This window comes from Micropterus salmoides, unplaced genomic scaffold (genome assembly GCF_014851395.1).
Source record: "Micropterus salmoides isolate LMB-PRFRI ecotype aquatic unplaced genomic scaffold, ASM1485139v1 Ms_hic_scaffold_2, whole genome shotgun sequence".
Lineage (NCBI taxonomy): Eukaryota > Metazoa > Chordata > Actinopteri > Centrarchiformes > Centrarchidae > Micropterus > Micropterus salmoides.
The window spans coordinates 29,724,320-29,743,875 of NW_024041150.1; the positions used below are offsets into that span (position 1 = coordinate 29,724,320).

A 19,556-nucleotide genomic window follows, 5' to 3' on the forward strand; every position below is an offset into this window, starting at 1 on the left:
TAGATGACCGTAAAAACGCGATCAACGCTACTGACCACAACAAAGCTCCGGTGACTATGCAAGCCGAGATAACTCTGCCCCATGAGGACTGTTCACTCCTTAAGAAAGCGAACAAGAAGATTGCTGACCTTATGGAAGACATCCGACGACTTTCAGAGGAACTCAAAGAGAAAGATTCCCTGCTGACTGGCTTTATGGATGTAGCTTCAGTACAAGCCAAACAGATTGTTTCTCTTAGCGCAACCTCTAACATCCAGGACACCGTGTTTTGGGACCCCTCTAGTCTTCCCAGGCTTTCATCCTGCTCGACTCCGAAGCATCAGTCAACCTGGGCTGAAGTGGTGGTCCGTGGCTTTAAGAGAGGCTCGGATGGGGCTGCCTCTCCTCCGCACATCGGCCTCTCCAACCGCTATGCAGCCTTGTCTAACGACACTCCGGTCCATCCAGCTGATGCACCTGCGGCTTCGAGTCTCCCTGATACGGATCTCTTTCGGCGCACAGTGCCTGCCGACACTGTTGCATCTCCTCCACCGGCTACATCTCCTGCACTGGGCCGCCGGTCTGCCGCCGGACCTGATCGGCGGCCGTCATCCCGGTCAAAAACCTCCGCTTCCCGACGTAGGATCCTGAAGGAGGCTGTGCTCAGACGCTCCGGAGGCCGTCTCCACCCTGCACCGTCAGGTAGCCCTTCTGTCAGGTCTGTTACTGCTACTCCAACACAACACTCGGCAGCTCACACACTCCATCCTCAGTCCGCACGCAGTGTTGAAGCAGATTCTGCTCAGTCCTGCTCTGGATCCCCACAACCAGCATCTCCTCGTCCTCTTTTCTCCCCAACCACACTAATAATTGGTGACTCCATAACCAGAAACATCCGTTTCTTTAACGCTACCACTCGCTGCTTCCCCGGTGCCACCACGGCTGTCATTTTAAAAAAACTCCAGGACCTGATGCCGTCGCTCCCGTCCTCCATCACAAGAGTGATAGTCCATGTGGGAACAAATGACACAGCTCTTCGGCAGTCTGAGCTGACAAAATCAGATTTTAACCGTCTTTTTAACTTTTTAAAGCAGTGTGGAAAGTCCGTTTTTATCTCTGGTCCCATTCCCACAGTTGGTCGCGGTGCTGGCCGCTTCAGTAGACTCCTTGGCCTCCACGACTGGCTCCAGTCCGCCTGCAGGGCTCACCGTGTGTTTTATGTGGATAATTTTAATATTTTCTGGCAAAGAATGTCTCTTTTTAAAACAAACGGGGCTCAGAAATGTTAGCTGCGCACATACAGCATGTGGTGCGGTCCACACATGACTTACGTGAATGACTCATCATTCATGCAGCACACCTGGACACACCACCGCTCACTGAACAGATCTCTGCCTCACTGCCACAAACAACTGTCTCCACCTGCTGGCATGTAAAGCCGTCTGCTCCCAGCGCTGTTCCACAGACTTCTATTCCTGTCATCATCACGCATAGACCAGTAAACCGAAATGTGCACATCCCACACAGAAATATTAGTAATCTCTTAAGGATTAGGACAACTGCACCAACTCCAGCACCCAGAACAAACTCATTTAAAATGGCTCTCTTCAATGTGAGATCACTTTCAAGTAAGACTTTTATCTTAAATGATTTTATCTTGTCTGCGAATCTAGATTTTATGTTTTTAACTGAATCCTGGTTGCAAATGAATGACTATAGCCAGCTAGCTGAACTGTGTCCGCCTCAATATGATTGTTTTAGTCAACCGAGGGTCAGTGGTCGTGGTGGTGGGCTAGTGAGCGTGTATAGGAAAAATTTTAAATGTCATCAAGTACGCTGTGATGAATTTAGCTCCTTTGAAGTTCTCACTCTTAAAGTTGGAGGGCTGCAACCTATCATATTTGTTATAATTTATCGCCCCCCAAAACCGCCTGGAGGATTTTTATCAGAACTTCCTGAATTTTTATCTACTCTGGTTTTAAATTATGACAGAATTGTTCTTTGTGGCGATTTTAATATTCATGTTGATGACCCCAACAATGTTAATGCAACTGACTTTTTAAATATGGCCACTTCTTTTAACTTCAAACAACATGTCAAAGGGCAAACACATAACCGTGGTCGTACACTGGACTTGGTTTTTACCCTGGGTGTCAGCATTTCCTCGGTGGAGTTAGTGGACATGACCATATCTGACCACAGATGTATTGTTTTTAGCTGCGATTCGCCTGTTACTCATGCCGCCTCACCAAGCTCCGTGTGTTCTCGCTTCTTTAATGAACAAAGTGTTTCAAAGTTTTGCGCATTCTTTCAGAGCCAAAGCAAACACCTGTCTGATTCCAACACCAACAATCTGGTCGATCACTTCAATCATATCTGCTTGTCGTCACTAAATATTACTGCTCCTCTAAAGGTTAGGCCTACGTCTAAAGCTAGTAAACAACCCTGGATAAATGACAGCATTCGCAGCCTAAAAAGGGAATGCAGGAAAGCAGAGCGCAGATGGAAAAAATCCAATCTCCAAGTCCATTACCTCAGTCTGAAGGATTTATTAATTAACTACAATAAATGGTTAAGGATGCGAGAACACACTATTTTTCTGAACTCATTACTACACATAAACACAATCCCAGGTTTCTGTTTAAGACTGTGGATCAGCTGGTAAACCCAACCCCTCCTTGTGCCTCAGCTGGAAGTAATGATGACTGTGAATTGTTTTTATCTTATTTTACCAATAAGGTGGTGTCAATCAGAGCCTCTATTACCCCCGTGGCCTCTTACTCAGAGGTTCCTCACCAGCAACAACAGAGTTTTAACCAGTTTTATCCCATCGACTTGTCTGAGCTTTTAAAAACATATCACAAATGAGAGTGTCCTCCAGCCCACTTGATATAATACCTACAAAATTTTTACTAAAAGTAATAGATTCTGTTGGGCCCCATTTGATCTCTGTTTTCAACAGCTCCCTATCTACTGGTTGTGTCCCTGATTATTTTAAAACGGCTTGCGTGAACCCACTTTTAAAGAAACCTGGTTTAGATCCCTCCCTCCCACAAATTTTAGACCAATTTCAAAACTGCCTTTTATTGCAAAGATTCTAGAAAGAATTGTGTCCAAACAGCTGCTCACTGTGCTGGAAAATAACAAAATATTTGAAAAGTTTCAGTCTGGTTTTAGGAAGTACCACAGCACTGAGACTGCCCTGCTTAAAGTCACCAATGACCTTTTAATGTCTGCTGATGAAGGCATGTGCTCAGTCCTGGTACTCCTGGACCTTAGCGCTGCTTTTGACACCATTGATCACAACATCATGTTAGACAGACTGAGGCACTGGGTGGGGATCTCTGGTACTGCCCTAGAATGGTTTTCATCCTACCTGTCAAATAGGAAGTTTTGCGTGTCTGTAAACAACTATGTCTCTTCATTCTGTCCAGTTAAATATGGTGTGCCTCAGGGGTCGGTCTTAGGACCCATTTTGTTTTCCTTGTATCTGCTTCCCCTTGGACATATTATCCATAAACATGGCATTTCTTTTCATATTTATGCTGATGACACACAAATATACTTGCCCGTCAGATCCACAGACCCTGGAATGCTGAGTTCACTTAACAACTGCCTTTGTGAAGTTAAAAAATGGATGTCAAATAATTTCCTCCAGCTGAACTCAGACAAAACAGAAATCCTGGTCATCGGGTCCCAGCAGATGGCAAATCAAATACTGCCATCTGCTGGTTCCCTAGTAAATCACATTAAGCCTGTGGCAAAGAACCTTGGTGTTTGGTTTGATAGTAATTTAAATTTCGAGCAGCACACCACAAAGCTTGTTCAATCATGTTTTTATCAACTTAGAAATATAGCTAAAATTCGATCTATGTTAACTTTTAAGGACACCGAGACCATTTTACACGCCTTCATCTCATCACGCCTGGATTATTGCAACAGCCTTTTCACCTGTTTAACCCAAAAATCTATTGATCGACTCCAGACTGTCCAGAACTCAGCTGCCAGGCTTTTAACCAGAACAAAGAAATATGACCACATTACTCCTATTTTAGCTTCATTACACTGGCTCCCAGTATGTTTTAGAATTGACTTTAAAATTCTATTGATCACTTTTAAAGCTCTTCATGGCCTCTCGCCTTGTTATATTTCTGACCTTTTAGTCCCATACGCACCAGCACGTACCTTGAGATCCTCGGGCAGAGGTCTGTTGTCTGTTCCAGAGTCTCGACTGAAAACTAAAGGGGACAGAGCGTTTGCTGTCAGGGCCCCGAGGCTCTGGAACAGCCTGCCCAAAGAAATCAGGTCGGCTGAGTCAGTGAACTCTATTAAGTCCCTTCTTAAGACATACTTTTATAGGAGAGCTTTTCCCGATCTGATATGACTTTATTTTATCCCTTTTATTTTATTGTATTTTACTAATTTTATATTAATTTTCATGCTCTTATCTTTTTTTGTATTATTCTTTACACTTGTTAAAGCACTTTGTAACTTGTTTTTGAAAAGTGCTCTACAAATAAGGATTATTATTATTATTATTATTATAAATCAACCTAAAGTGTCTCAGTGAGGTTTTGGGACAAACCTTCAGGACAGCTTCAATGCTCCTTTGTCTCTGAACTCTGTTGGAGACGTTCAGTTGGAGTGAGATGTCGTTACTGTGAAGGAGATAACATAAGATTCACATCATAAGAGATAACATAAGATTCACATCATTTTCATCCTCATCAAATCTTCAGGGAGCCAGTTCTGTAAAGTTGTTGTCACTACCACCAAGTTTAGCTGCAACAACAAGATTTATTTATGAGCTGTGTTGATGAGATCATCATGTTTGATTATGAATTATTATCATTATGAATTTAAATATAAAGGCAATCTTATTTTTAAGTTCTGAAATGTTAAACCTCGACTGACTTAAGATGCTTTTTTGACAGTTTGTCTCTCAGAAAGCATGCGGTATGAAGCTCAGGTCAGATAAGCTTTTTTCAGTGGACGTTTTCAGGAGAAATGATGATCATCAATGTTAATGGAAAACAAGTTTAGATTTTACATTTTCTTCCTTCTTGCATGATTTTATTATTGGGTACACATATTGAAAATATAGTTCTATAATGAATAAATTATGTTAGCCCAGCACTCTGACTTCCCTGAGAAAATAAATGTGTGACATCCTTCATCATGGAAACAATGAGATGTTTGTTTGACCATCATTAATTTGTTTACAGCCACAACAGAGGAGTTGAGGATGCAGTTTTATTTATAGACGTGCTCCCTTAACTTTTGCTTAATGTTTCACAGTAGCTGAAATGGTTTTGTTTCCTTCTAGATGTTAAATAGGTGGGATGACTTCTGTATTGTTTTGTTAGATATATTTCAAGATGTGCAGTTAATAAAGCCAGATGAGCTTTCTTCCTCTGTTTGCTCCCCTGTTGTATCTCATGTAAATCCTCTTAAAGCCTCGTTATGTTATTTAGGCAGAATTCTGCTTTCTGATGATTTTGTGAGCTCCTATAAGGCTCTCTATGAAGTCTGATGTTTGTGTCATGTGGCAAAATTGGTGATTTGTGCTCCTGGAAAGTTACAGCAGAGAAACAGACAAGAAACCCAGTTTACTACACAGAGTACAGTGATCCAGTCAGCATCAACTAAAACAACGAGTTTGACATTTGTTTTTGAAACATAATTTAAAAATAATTTTGTAAACATAATTATTAATTGATAAGGAGATTGTGTTTTAATGTACATTTCAAACATTTTATTTTTGTATCCTAACTGGGTATTTTTTGTGTTAACAGTTACAAACAGGGCTGTTGTGACTCTGCAACCCAACTGGTCTGAAATATACTCAGGAGAGACGATCACTCTGAGATGTGAGATCAAGGACGGAGGAGACACTGAGTGGGAGTACGAGTGGGAAACATCCAGCTCATACAAACTTCTAAAACAAAGTGAATCCTGGGAAATCAGAGCCACCGTTAATAATCGTGAGAGCTACAGGTGTAAACGCAAAATGGCTCTGTATTCCTCAACAGAGTGGAGTGATCCCTTCACACTGACACCGTCGGGTACGTTTTACTACAATTTATTTGTTGTGAAAATTTCATGATTTTAAAATTCTACCCAACTCAGTAAAAAAAATTATAAAACTAAGACTAAAACTAAGCTATTCAGAAATACTAAGAGGAGCGATCATTCAGTAGCACAATTTACTACCTAAATATTTATTTAGTCACAGAATGAACAATAAAAGAGTTACAGTGATTAAATTCAGTAAAGTATTTTCTGTGGCCATGTTACAGTGAGTTTACCACCAACCATGGGTGAAATTCATTATGTATTCTTTTTCATGAAAGTATTTTAATTGGGTTAATTCACACGAACAGTAATGACATTTTTTTCATCTTTGTTGTAAACTTCACAGCACAGAGACCAAAGGCCCAACTGAGCACTGTCAGGAGAACTATTCCAGCAGGGGGCAGTGTGACCCTGAGCTGCTCTGTGAACCCGTCATCTGGTTGGAAATACTTCTGGTACAGAGGAGAGAAAACCTCTGAACCCCTGAACACACAAGATGCTGTCTTCATCTCAGATGGACCAATCAGTGTCTCACAGGGAGGACTCTACTGGTGCAGAGGAGGAAGAGGAGACCCAGTTTACTACACAGAGGACAGTGATCCAGTCAGCATCAACAAAATTAGTGAGTTTGACATTTGTTTTTTTATGGAAGTGCATTGCATTCACCTAGGAAAAAAAAAGCAGACACCTTATCACGTAATTACCAGAAAATATCTAATTATGAGAAACGTTAAGAAAGCCTAAATTAAAGCTTATATTTCACTTCAGAGAGAAAGTGATGACTTTAGAGTCTTATGTTGAATTTCAAAACGTACACACACTTATAAACAATATATACACTACTGTTCAAAAGTTTGGGGTCACTTAGAAATGTCTTTTATTTTTGAAAGAAAAGCACTGTTTTCTTCAATGAAGATAAGTTAATCAGAAATACAGTCTAGACATTGTTAATGTGGTAAATGACTGTTCAAGATGGGAACGGCTGATTTTTAATGGAATATCTTCAGAGGCCCGTTTCTAGCAACCATCACTCCTGTTTTCTAATGGTACATTGTGTTAGCTAATCGTGTTAAAAAGCTAATTGAAGATGACAAAACCCTTGTGCAATTATGTTAGCCAGCTGAAAGCTGATGTGCTGATTAGAGAAGCTATAAAACTGGCCTTCCTTTGTTGATCTGGAGCATCAGCATTTGTGGGTTCAATTATACTCTCAAAATGACCAGAAACAAAGACCTTTATTCTGAAACTCATCAGTCTATTCTTGTTCTGAGAAATGAAGGCTATTCCATGTGAGAAACTGTCAAAGAACTGAAGATCTCGAACAATATTGTGCAAAGAAAAATACATATCTCAGACAAGCCAATAAAAAGAAAAGATTAGGACGTAATCTTTCCTACATCAGATAGCTCTGGTATTGACTGAGGGACACTCACGTCACTGTGAAGTGAAATAAGTCAGTGGAAACAGGAGGATTTCTTTAAACATCAATCTGAATTCTGAGAAAATGTCAGACATTTTTCAAATTATTTCATTATTTAATTTCATCTTTAATTTCTGCCACACATATCGAATATTACATTATGTTCACCAGAAGCTCACTTTTATTTTGAAATCTGCTGTGACACGATGTTACCGCAATGTCGACATACTGATATTAATGCCATCCACATTAAGTGACATCAATATTTCCCAGAGTCTCATACAGAAAAAGGGGAAAAGCACATTAAATCCATGAGCTCAATCATTGTCTTTCACTGTAGGTCAGCGATGACTGATAGTCTAACTAGCCTTCCTTAACTTTATTGATAATTAGGAGTTCCTGATCTCATCATTATAACATCTGTTTTCGTAATTACGAGATAAGGTGTCTGATTTTTTTTCTTTGCTGAATGCAATGCGCTTCCATAATTTTTTAACATAATGTAAAAAATGTTGTATCAATAGCTTTTTAATTAATATTACGTCTTGATGTAGATTTACCATTTGTATCCTTTCCTCTTTTATTTTTGTATCCTAACTGGGTATTTTTTGTGTAAACAGTGTCCAACAGGGCCGTTGTGACTCTCCAACCCAGCTGGCTTCAGATCTTCAGTGGTGAGACGTTCACTGTCAGATGTGAGATCCAGGCAGGAGGAGACACTAAATGGACGTATGAATGGACACCAGCCAAATTAAACAGACCTACAACAGACAATGAATACAGGATCATCAGAGCTACTGTGTCCCACAGTGGAGACTACAGCTGTAAGGGTAGAAGAGACTCATATTCCTCAACAAAGTGGAGTGATGTCATCAAATTGACAGTATCATGTAAGTTGGACCGTCTGTCATCTGTAATGAAAATGTAAAATCTAAATAACGCAACAGAAAACTCTTATTTCTCCAACAATTATGTCGCTCTCTTCAGGTCACACAGTAACTAATGTTTGTTTTTTTAATGTGGGAACAAAATAAGTGAAAAGGAGCCAGTAATCAGAGTACTGCAGCTTTTAAAATATAATCATTCACAGGGAAATGTACAGGAATGAACAACGAATATCAAGTAACTTATAGGTGTAACGATGGTGCAGTTTAACACTGTTCACCACAGCAAGAAGGTTCTGGGTGTGAACCTAACCTTTGGCCAACTGGTTGAGTTAACTCACAGGTTATGTTAGTTCAGATTAATCTCCTAATTGGCGAGTCTACATTGCCTGTAGGTGTTAGTGTGAATGATTGTGTTGACTGACAGTCTGTCCAGGTTTACCTCTGCTGTCACACAATGTGAGCTGGGATAGACTCCAGCTCCCTGTGACCCTGCAAAGGATCAGTGGTCCAGATAATAGATCAGTAGATTGGATGTATGATACAGTTGTCTTCCAGAAAAAACACAGTGAAAGTGTTAAACTTCACTCTTCAACACTTAAATTTAGGATTTATCTAAGGGCACAAATGTAGCATTCAGTAGTGCAGCATAATATTATAATGTAATTGCTTTTTTATATATTTATTTTGTTTTATTAAGATAACTGCAACATATTTCCAGGAAAAACACTAAAATAACATCTGAAAATAAATCAGTAATAACTCCTCAACCATTAGACAGAGATGTATAATTCTAGTCTCTTTTAACAGGTCAGAAGCTAAGAAATATGGATCAACTGTAAACAAACCTTTTCTATTAAAGAGTAAATGGAGATGCAATAAAGGAAAATATGATATTTTCATCCTCGCCTGATAAAAAGCTATATTTTTTATGCAATAAACCATCAAAACCATGATCCAACTGATTATAATGCAACTGAATTTATTCTAATACACCTAGAATACACCTGTAACTGTAAATTTGATGAAAAGAAACTAATATGCAACAGTTATTACACAATTTTTCAAAAATATACAAGGTGAATGTCCATGTTTTGGGCATATTTACTGTTTATATGTTCACTTTTATTAGGAGTTTTCTTCAAAACACTATTCCCCCCCACAACCATGTTCCAAATAACATAAAGCTCCCAAAACATTGAAATATTGATTAAAAACAGTGAATATTGATCAACATTCCTGCGACCAAAAGTGCTCCCGTTCTTTACAGGCGCACACGTTGAACATCCTGCAGGGCTAAATGGGCTCTTTCTCTTCGTATTGAGCAGACAAATCGATTGGTATTCTGCATATCTGTGTAGCTCCTATGGGCCAGTAGAGACCAATAAAGACCGTCTCCCCCAAAGCAGCTCCTCTTCTCTCCTTCAATCTGACGAGAGAAACAAAACCTAAAGAGCTCATTGATCACCAAGATGGTGAGGAAGGTCTCTATTGACACAGAAAAACTGCTGTTTTTGGACTGAATACAGCTAAAACAACAAAGTTAAGTCAGCAGTTGTAACTGTAAATGTATATTGGTGTGTTGTTATTATTAGTCGCCTAATAACTATGTCAGTTTTGTCAGTTGAATGATTTGAGTTACACAACTGAACAGAGCTGAAGCTAAGCTTTCTTTAGAGTGGTCGGACTGCGGTGTGGGATGAGAGGAGAGATATGTGGAAGGCAACTTGTGCAGCCATGTACAGTGATTACAGAGTGATTTATGTTGTGATATAAGTTTGTGTAGATGCTTGGTGTTTGATGTGTGTTTGGTGTGCACGGAGGTGTCTGGTATGCATAGGGTGAAAAGATAATCTGATCGCACATGATTTCTCATTTGCATTTTGAGGCGAAAATCTATCGTCTGGGCTTACGTAAATTCAGAGTTTCTAGCCTTCTGCAAAACAGTCTGAAGACTTCAGCAACACATCTCTTAATTCAACAAGCTTCTTAATTTGAGTGTTTCTTGCCTTTATGTGCTACACTATTTAAATTGGACAAAATATGAGACAGTGATTAATTTCCTTTTTTATGTCTTTGTTCTAAATCAAACAGCACAGAAACCAAAGGCCCAACTGAGTGCTGACAGGAGAACTATTCCAGCAGGGGGCAGTGTGACCCTGAGCTGCTCTGTGAACCCGTCATCTGGTTGGAAATACTTCTGGTACAGAGGAGAGAAAACCTCTGAACCCCTGAACACACAAGATGCTGCCTTCATCTCAGATGGACCAATCAGTGTCTCACAGGGAGGACTCTACTGGTGCAGAGGAGGAAGAGGAGACCCAGTTTACTACACAGAGGACAGTGATCCAGTCGGTAAAGAACAAAAAGGCTATTTTTCAATATGATTGAAAAACAAATGCAGAAATAATACATTGTGTGTTTAGGTGTAATGATTAAGACTGAAGAATGATTAACACTAAAACATTGTGTTTAATGTTAAACCTTTTCTAATTTTTGTGTTTGGGCCTTTTGATCATGAGCCGTTACAAACAGGGCTGTTGTGACTCTGCAAACCAGCTGGCCTGAGATATACTATGGAGAGAAGATCACTCTGAGATGTGAGATCAAGGACGGAGGAGACACTGAGTGGGAGTATAAGTGGTTAACACCCCACTCAGAGAGATTTACAAAACACACATACGGAGTTATCAGCGCTACTGTTTACAGTGGTGGGAACTACTGGTGTATGGGTGAACACAAAAAGAAATTATATTCAACAGAGTGGAGTGATTACTTCATGCTGAGAGTGTTGGGTAAGTTGGACTGCACTGATTCATTGTGAAGATGTCATGATTTGAACTATCAATTCAGCGACAAACTGTGTGTTGTTGTTTTGTGTGTGTGTGTGTGTGTGTGTGTGTGTGTGTGTGTGTGTGTGTAGCATTCGAGATGTAGTAAAATCTGATATATTCACACAGTGTTGGGCAGTTACTCGGGGCGGAGCTAGACTCTCAGCACATGGAACAAAACTGTTTCACAGAGAGCTGTGAAGAAGGTAGTAGCATCACAAAAAGGACATATTAAAAATAAGTCATTAACGTGGGGCAGGCTACACGCTCTGCTGCTGATCACATGGCAACACGTGAACAACATGTGAATGAGGAGTGCTGGTCACAGTGCTGACAAATATGTTCGGTCCTGCGTTAACGCACTGTATCAGTTATTAGAGTGATTAGTGTTTAGATGCGCCAGAAACACAGTGATCACAATGTTGCCTAATAAACCAAATTCTGGTTTTCAAAAAAGGAAAGAGAGGAAAGACAACGAAAAGGATGTTAGAAAGTTACTTGTTGCTATAGTTAATCTGTAACCCAGTTTTTCACTAAGAAAGGTTGGCAGCCTTTAGTCTGTGAGTTATATTAACCTGTTGGCTTGATGTCCACAGTGAAATAATCTAGCTAGCTGCAGACTCAGTGACAGTGAAGAAGGTGAGCAGCACTGTGTGAATGACAGGCCAGTTAGCATCATGCCAGGGAGTCTGTGGGGATTTCTCTGTCTCTCTTGCTCTTTTTATCATAATAAAAAGAAAATGAAATATTTATTAATGACAGAAATTCAAACACAAATTATTTTCTCACATAATGATCATTATGAGATAAAATAAAAACAACCTCCTGTCTGTACTGGATGCTGGACAGTTGGAAACAGTGAGTAGCTCACCTGTAATTTACAGACAATATTAAAATAATAGTTTGATACATTCATTTAGATTTACTTATGGCTGTTAAATGACCGTTCAAAGATTGCCATAAGGACATTTTTATGGTGGCTTTTAATCTTGCATCAAATAGTGAACTGCATACTGTTTGCAGACTTGCATGTACAAATCACCAGCAGTAAATATTGTGCCAGCACTAGTGTTGAACTACAAGAAACAAGACATTTGCAAGCCTTTAACTCGAGTTATGTAAAGCTTTTGATGGGACAGTTAGGTCCTAGAGATGTGGTGACAACAGCTACGCAGAGGGGGCCAATTACATCTTTTGTCATGGGCCCAAAGTTTCTGGTGGCGCCGCTGTTTCCACGATCTGCCTTTTCAGAGAGATCGCGCTCAGTTTCTGTGGCTCATACACGCAGTTCAACATCGCAAGTCAGCTGCCTGCGTCCTCCGCTGTCTACAAAGGAAACACTGTAACTGTTGGGCCTCGTAAACATCAAAGTTCCCCGTGTGCCCCGCTGCTCTGCCTTAACTCTCTGGGATTTACGGAGTTTGCTGATGAACAGAAAGTTACTTGTTGCTATAGTTACCGGTGACCGTGGCTAACTAGCTGCTGTTATATAATTAGCTCAGTTAGCTTAGTGGTCATAGCTGACTCAGCCCGGACTGGCAGCACCAGGGGAGAGTTTTGTGTTTAACGTTACACCTGTTAGTGAAGCACTGCAAGGTTTCAGGCAGGATAGAGCGGCATGAACGGGACTGAACACAGAGACCAACAGGGAATATATTACCGAGGTGATTTACATCATTTACTTTTTGCTAAACCGCTAACTGTGTCTGTAGCTAGTTAGTTTGGTTAGCCGTGCTGCCAGCTGTCCTTTATTAGCTGAGTCAGCCCCGGGGTGCAAAGAGTCAAACCTGGAAAGAAAACCACCTCGGTCCTGTAACGTTATTCCCTGCTGTCAAAATTGGCCTCTGTCGGTTTGTGTTGGGTCCCGGTCCGGCTGCAGTCATGACAGGGGGGTTAACGCACTTTAAGATCTGCAACAAGTCCCTCCCTGTCTTTGTGTCTTTAAATGTGCAGAAGAAAACAGCACATTCTTTCATGGGAAAATTAAATTTAAAAAATGACATATTACAAAATAAATCAGTCCTTTTAAATCAGGCTATATTGTATATGATTAGTAAAGTAGTGTTATTTTTCTCTTTTAAACAAATAACTTGCAAAATAGTCTTGAAAACCAACAAGAAAATGAATCGTGATAAGTTCGTGAAACGTAATCCTGCCTGAAATAAATTGAGATATGATATTGTTGTCATATCGCCCACCCCTAGTTGAAACACTTTTTTTTCACTCTTCAACACTGAAACACAGGTTTTGTCAAAGGTCACAAATGTAGCATTCAGTAGCTCTGTAGCCAATTATTATGCAATGACATTTTATATAATAATTTTATTTTATGAATGAGTTTCTACATTTGTGCAAAACCTGAGAAAGAGCCTGAAAACTTGAGCAACACATGCTGCATCTTAAATCAAAGAATCAAAACAACAGCATGCTTCATTAAGTTATATTCGTTCATTATTCATCCTCCCTGCAGGTCCCTGTTAAGCCATTCCACGCTAACCGCTTCACCTCCACTCCCCTCCTGCTCACTTTGTCCCTCGGCCCTGTCACGGTGACTCTCTCCCTCTGCTTCGCTGTCCAGCCTCCTCCTCCTCTGCCTGGCAGCGGCCTTATCCTTTACTCCTTCAAGTGCCTGCGGCTGCACAATGTCGGGTACTGCAGCTGACGTTGAAGCTACTGAAGCCCCGGTAGCAAACTTATCCGTTATTTTGGCACGTTTGGTGGCATCAGTCTCAAGATTTATTTTTATTTCTTTGGCCCGCAACTTCCCCCTTTACTGACACAAGAAACAGAGGGCAGAGGGGGAGGGAGTGGGTGCTAGTCACAGATGTGGGCCAGCCCAGTGTCACTAGGCCTGTAGACAAATGAACCAATGTGCTGCTGTCTGTGCTTTATGGGCCGGTCGTTGGCAACAGTTATACAGTTATATGAATAAATATCTTATATTAGCGCCAGATAACCAGTCCAACCCCTGGAGGTCACCCTCTACAGCAAAACTGCCAGCAAGTCAGACCTGCACACACGCACAACAGCAGACCGTCATTTTCGCACAGTCACAGACCCACATTCACAATGCTGAACCAGAACCAAAGACACTACCATAAAATACAGGCGGCATTATCATTACTTATTCCTAATTCTCATCATTTCAAGTTTTAAGTTTGAACTTACTCTATTTTTAGCAAAGACCTCCTTTCCTCTTGCTCATGTTGACTGTGAATGAAATGTAAACTAAATTCAATAAAGTAGTAGTTTCTAGTGGTAATGAAATGCCAAAGTATGATGTTTGTTTTGATTGCTGTGTCAAAATATTTCATCTTGCAAATTTGGTGAATTGTTCTCCTGGATAGTTTCAGTTGAGATAAACACAAGAGAGAGAGGTTTAAAACGGGACCAAAACTGAATGTATTATTTTCCTCCTGGGCTACACAGGCAGTAATTTCCTTGTTTTATGTCTTTGTTCTAAATCAAACAGCACAGAAACCAAAGGCTGAACTGAGAGTTGACAGGAGAGACTTTCCAGCAGGGGGCAGTGTGACCCTGAGCTGCTCTGTGAACCCGTCATCTGGTTGGAAATACTTCTGGTACAGAGGAGAGAAAACTTATAAACCTCTGAACACACAAGATGCTGTCCCTTCATCTCAGATGGACAAATCAGTGTCTCACAGGGAGGACTCTACTGGTGCAGAGGAGGAAGAGGAGACCCAGTTTACTACACAGAGGACAGTGATCCAGTCAGCATCAACAAAATTAGTGAGTTTGACATTTGTTTTTTTATGGATATGCATTGCATTCACCTAGGAAAAAAAAATGTAGACACCTTATCGCGTAATTACCAGAATCGCTGAACTACACTACAGGAGAAGTGGACAATGATTGCACTACTGAATTTAATCTTCTTTTATTTATTTCTCTATATGAGTCACTGGGAAATATTGATGTTACTTAATGTGGATGGCATTAATATTTGTATGTCAACATTGACTGTGGTCAAGAGAGCTACGCTTTGTTTTGTGATGCGTGAAGTTGGTATTTACTAGGCATTATGGTAACATCACGTTACAGCAGATTTTACAAATAAAAGTGAGCTTCTGGTGAACATATTGTAATATTCAACGGGTGTGGCAGGAATGAAAGACTAAATGAAATATCTAAATAAAGAATAAATGATTAAGACTACAAGAGTATCTAAAAAATGTTTAATATTTTAACTGAATTTTCTCTAAATTCACTTTGATGTTAAAAGAAAACCTGTTTCCACTGAATCATTTCACTTCAGAGTGATTGCAGACCACCACAGCGTCCCTCAGTCAATAGCAGAGCTATCTGATGTAGGATTTCAAAATTAAAGCTTATATTTCACTTCATTTCACTTCAGAGAGAAAGTGATGACTATAGAGGCTTATGTGAATTTCAAAATGTACACACACACAATATATATGTCACTTGGATATGTTTTTGTTTTCAAAGGAAAGGCACATTGTTTATTGATCAGCTGATCAGAAACACAGTGTAGACATTGTTAATGTTGTAAATGACTCTAGTTGCTTCAAACGGATGATTTTTAATGGAATATCTACAGAGGCCCATTATCAGCAAACATCAGCCCAAATGGCACGTTGTTTTTACTAATGCAAGTTTATCACTTTATAAGGCTAATTGATCATTAGAAAGACATTTTGCAGCCATGGTAGCACAGCTTAAAAACTGTTGTGTTGATTAAAGAAGAAATAAAACTGGCCTTCTTTAGACTAGTTGAGTGTCTGAAGCATCAGCAATTGTTCCATTACAGGCTCAAAATGACCAGAAACAAAGAACTTTATTCTGAAACTTGTCAGTCTATTCTTGTTCTGAGAAATGAAGGCTATTCCATGTGAGTATTTGTCATAGATCTGAAACTCTCGTACACCATTGTGCAAAGAAAAATACATATCTCAGACCAGCCAATAAAGAGAAAAGATTAGGGCGTAATCTTTCCTACATCAGATAGCTCTGGTATTGACTGAGGGACACTCACACGTCACTGTGAAGTGAAATAAGTCAGTGGAAACAGGAGGATTTCTTTAAACATTAATCTGAATTCAGAGAAAATTCAGTGAAAATGTCAGACATTTTTCAAAAATTTGTGTAGTCTTAATCATTTATTTATTTCATTATTTCATCTTTCATTTCTGCCACACACATTTAATATTACATTATGTTCACCAGAAGCTCACTTTTATTTTGAAATCTGCTGTGACACGATGTTACCGCAATGTTGACATACTGATATTAATGCCATCCACATTAAGTGACATCAATATTTCCAGAGTCTCATACAGTAAAAGGGGAAAAGCAGATTAAATCCATGAGCTCAATCATTGTCTTTCACTGTAGGTCAGCGATGACTGATAGTCTAACTAGTCTTCCTTAACTTTATTGATAATTAGGAGTTCCTGATCTCATCATTATAACATCTGTTTTCGTAATTACGAGATAAGTTGTCTGATTTTTTTTCTTTGCTGAATGTAATGTGCTTCCATAATTTTTTTAACATAATGTAAAAAATGTTGTATCCATAGCTTTTTAATTAATAAATCAATTACGTTTTGATGTAGATTCACCATTTGTATCCTTTCTTCTTTTATTTTTGTATCCTAACTGGGTATTTTTTGTGTAAACAGTGTCCAACAGGGCCGTTGTGACTCTCCAACCCAACTGGACTCAGATCTTCAGTGGTGAGACGTTCACTGTCAGATGTGATATCAAGGGAGGAGGAGACACTAAATGGACGTATGAATGGACACCAGACAAATTAAACAGACCTACAACAGACAAAGAATACAGGATCATCAGAGCTACTGTGTCCCACAGTGGAGACTACAGCTGTAAGGGTAGAAGAGACTCATATTCCTCAACAGAGTGGAGTGATGTCATCAAATTGACAGTATCATGTAAGTTGGACCGTCTGTCATCTGTAATGAAAATGTAAAATGTAAATAACGCAACAGAAAACAACAACAATTATGTCGCTCTCTTCAGGTCACACAGTAACAAAGACACTATCATAAAATACAGGCGGCATCATTACTTCTTCCTAATTCTTACCATTTCAAGTTTTAACTTAACCTATTTTCTCCTTTCCTCTTGCTCATGTTGACTGTGAATGAAATGTAATCAAAATTCAATAAAGTGGTAGTTTGTAGTGGTAATGAAATGCCAAAGTATGATGTTTGTTTTGATTGCTGTGTCAAAATGAGGAAAATATTTCATCTTGCAAATTTGGTGAATTGTTCTCATGGATAGTTTCAGTAGAGATAAACACAAGAAACACAGGAAAAGAGAGAGAGGTTTAAAACTTGACCAAAACTGAATGTATTTCTTGCCTGTGGGGCTGCACAGACAGTAATTTCCTTGTTTTATGTCTTTGTTCTAAATCAAACAGCACAGAGACCAAAGGCTGAACTGAGCGCTGACAGGAGAGACTTTCCAGCAGGGGGCAGTGTGACCCTGAGCTGCTCTGTGAACCCGTCATCTGGTTGGAAATACTTCTGGTACAGAGGAGAGAAAACCTCTGAACCCCTGAACACACAAGATGCTGTCTTCATCTCAGATGGACAAATCAGTGTCTCACAGGGAGGACTCTACTGGTGCAGAGGAGGAAGAGGAGACCCAGTTTACTACACAGAGGACAGTGATCCAGTCAGCATCAACAAAATTAGTGAGTTTGATTTGTTTTTGAAACATAATTTAAAAACAGTTTTGAATCCATAATTATTAATTGATAAATAGATTTTGCTATAGATTTACCATTTTGTCATTTTTGTATCCTCACTATGAATTCATGATCATGAACAGTCACAAACAGGTCTGTTGTGACTCTGCAACCAAACTGGTCTGAAATATACTCAGGAGAGACGATCAGTCTGAGATGTGAGATCAAGGACGGAGGAGACACTGAGTGGGAGTACGAGTGGAAAAACCAGCTCATACAAACCTTTAAACGACAGTGAATACAGGATTAGATCTGCTTACTCATCCCACAGTGGAGACTACAGGTGTAAGGGCAGAATGAAAAGTGCACAGCAGTCTTCAACAGACTGGAGTGATCCTGTCAAATTAACAGTATCAGACAGTGAGTCACATCACATTTCTCTCAAAGTGAATATTATACAGTTCATTTAAAGGTTGTTACATGTTTTTATTTGTAAAAATCCCTCTCCAACAGATAGACCCCAGCCTGTCCTCACTGTGTCTCCATCCTGGCTGAGTCCTGGAGCCTCAGTAACTCTGAGCTGCAGAGTTAAAGATCCATCTGCAGGATGGAGGTTCTTCTGGTTTAAGGCTGTTCCCAAACTATCAGCCAACTACTACGACCAAGAGCTGCTACCTGGCAGCAGCAACGGGACTGAACAGGATTCCTACATCGTTCATGGACAGACACACACAGCAGGATATAAGTGCAGAGCTGGAAGAGGAGATCCAGTGTATTACACTGATGACAGTGAACCAAAGTTTGTCTGGTCTGCAGGTCAGTTTGTTTCTGTCTGTGCTTCTCTCAAGATGTTTTGTCTTCACCTCGGTTCATCCACTTTCTGTCTGTGACCAACATACAGTATCTTTAAAACTAACACTTATACTGACAAATAATTGGCTGTGTACATTCATGCTCCCCCAACAGAAGAAATGTATTGATTGTGGTGACCTTGTGATCTTTCCTCTCTCACCAGCATCAAGACAAACTTTCTGCTTTCCACCTTACTGGGTGATTTTACATACTGGACTGGGAGGATTTCCTTGTTTCCTTCTGTCTTTATACTGTTTTCCTTTTATTAATTCATCTGATAGCATAAAAACACCAAAAAGAGACATTTTGCTGAAACTTTATTTCTTTATTTCAATGAGTACTTTTACTTTGGATACTGAAGCTCATCTTACTGCTTATACTTTACTGACACAACAGGCAGGACGTGTAGTTAGAAGACACCTGGTTAGCGGTCAGGTAGGTGTGAGACAGACAGAGGAGTGAAAATCAGTTAATGACAAACCAAAGAAATCAGCAGGTTAATGGACAAGTTGAACAAACAGAGACGACTTTAACAAATAAGAGGAAAACACTGACTGTGTCTAGAGAGACAATGCAGCACGTTTCAGTTTGAAATACTCACCTCTGTATCTTTGAAAGATGGCAGGTGAAAGTAGGTAGTTTCCCACTTTACAGACAACAGCAGCTGTAGTCACTTGGTTGTTTATCATTTAAAATAAACTCAGATTGTAGCAAGTTTTCAAGTAGAAACCAGTTTCACCAAAACACTGCACCTTGTTTTAATGTTTGCACTAATACTCAGCAATAAAGGAATATTTGCGTTGTAGCATTTTAAATCTTAAGAT

At 39.7% G+C, this 19,556-nt stretch overlaps 1 protein-coding gene across 1 annotated transcript in view; it reads left to right on the top strand.

The window, feature by feature from the left end:
- The window catches only part of LOC119911918, a 334,810-nt gene that overhangs the window by 102,265 nt on the left and 212,989 nt on the right, over positions 1 to 19,556 (top strand).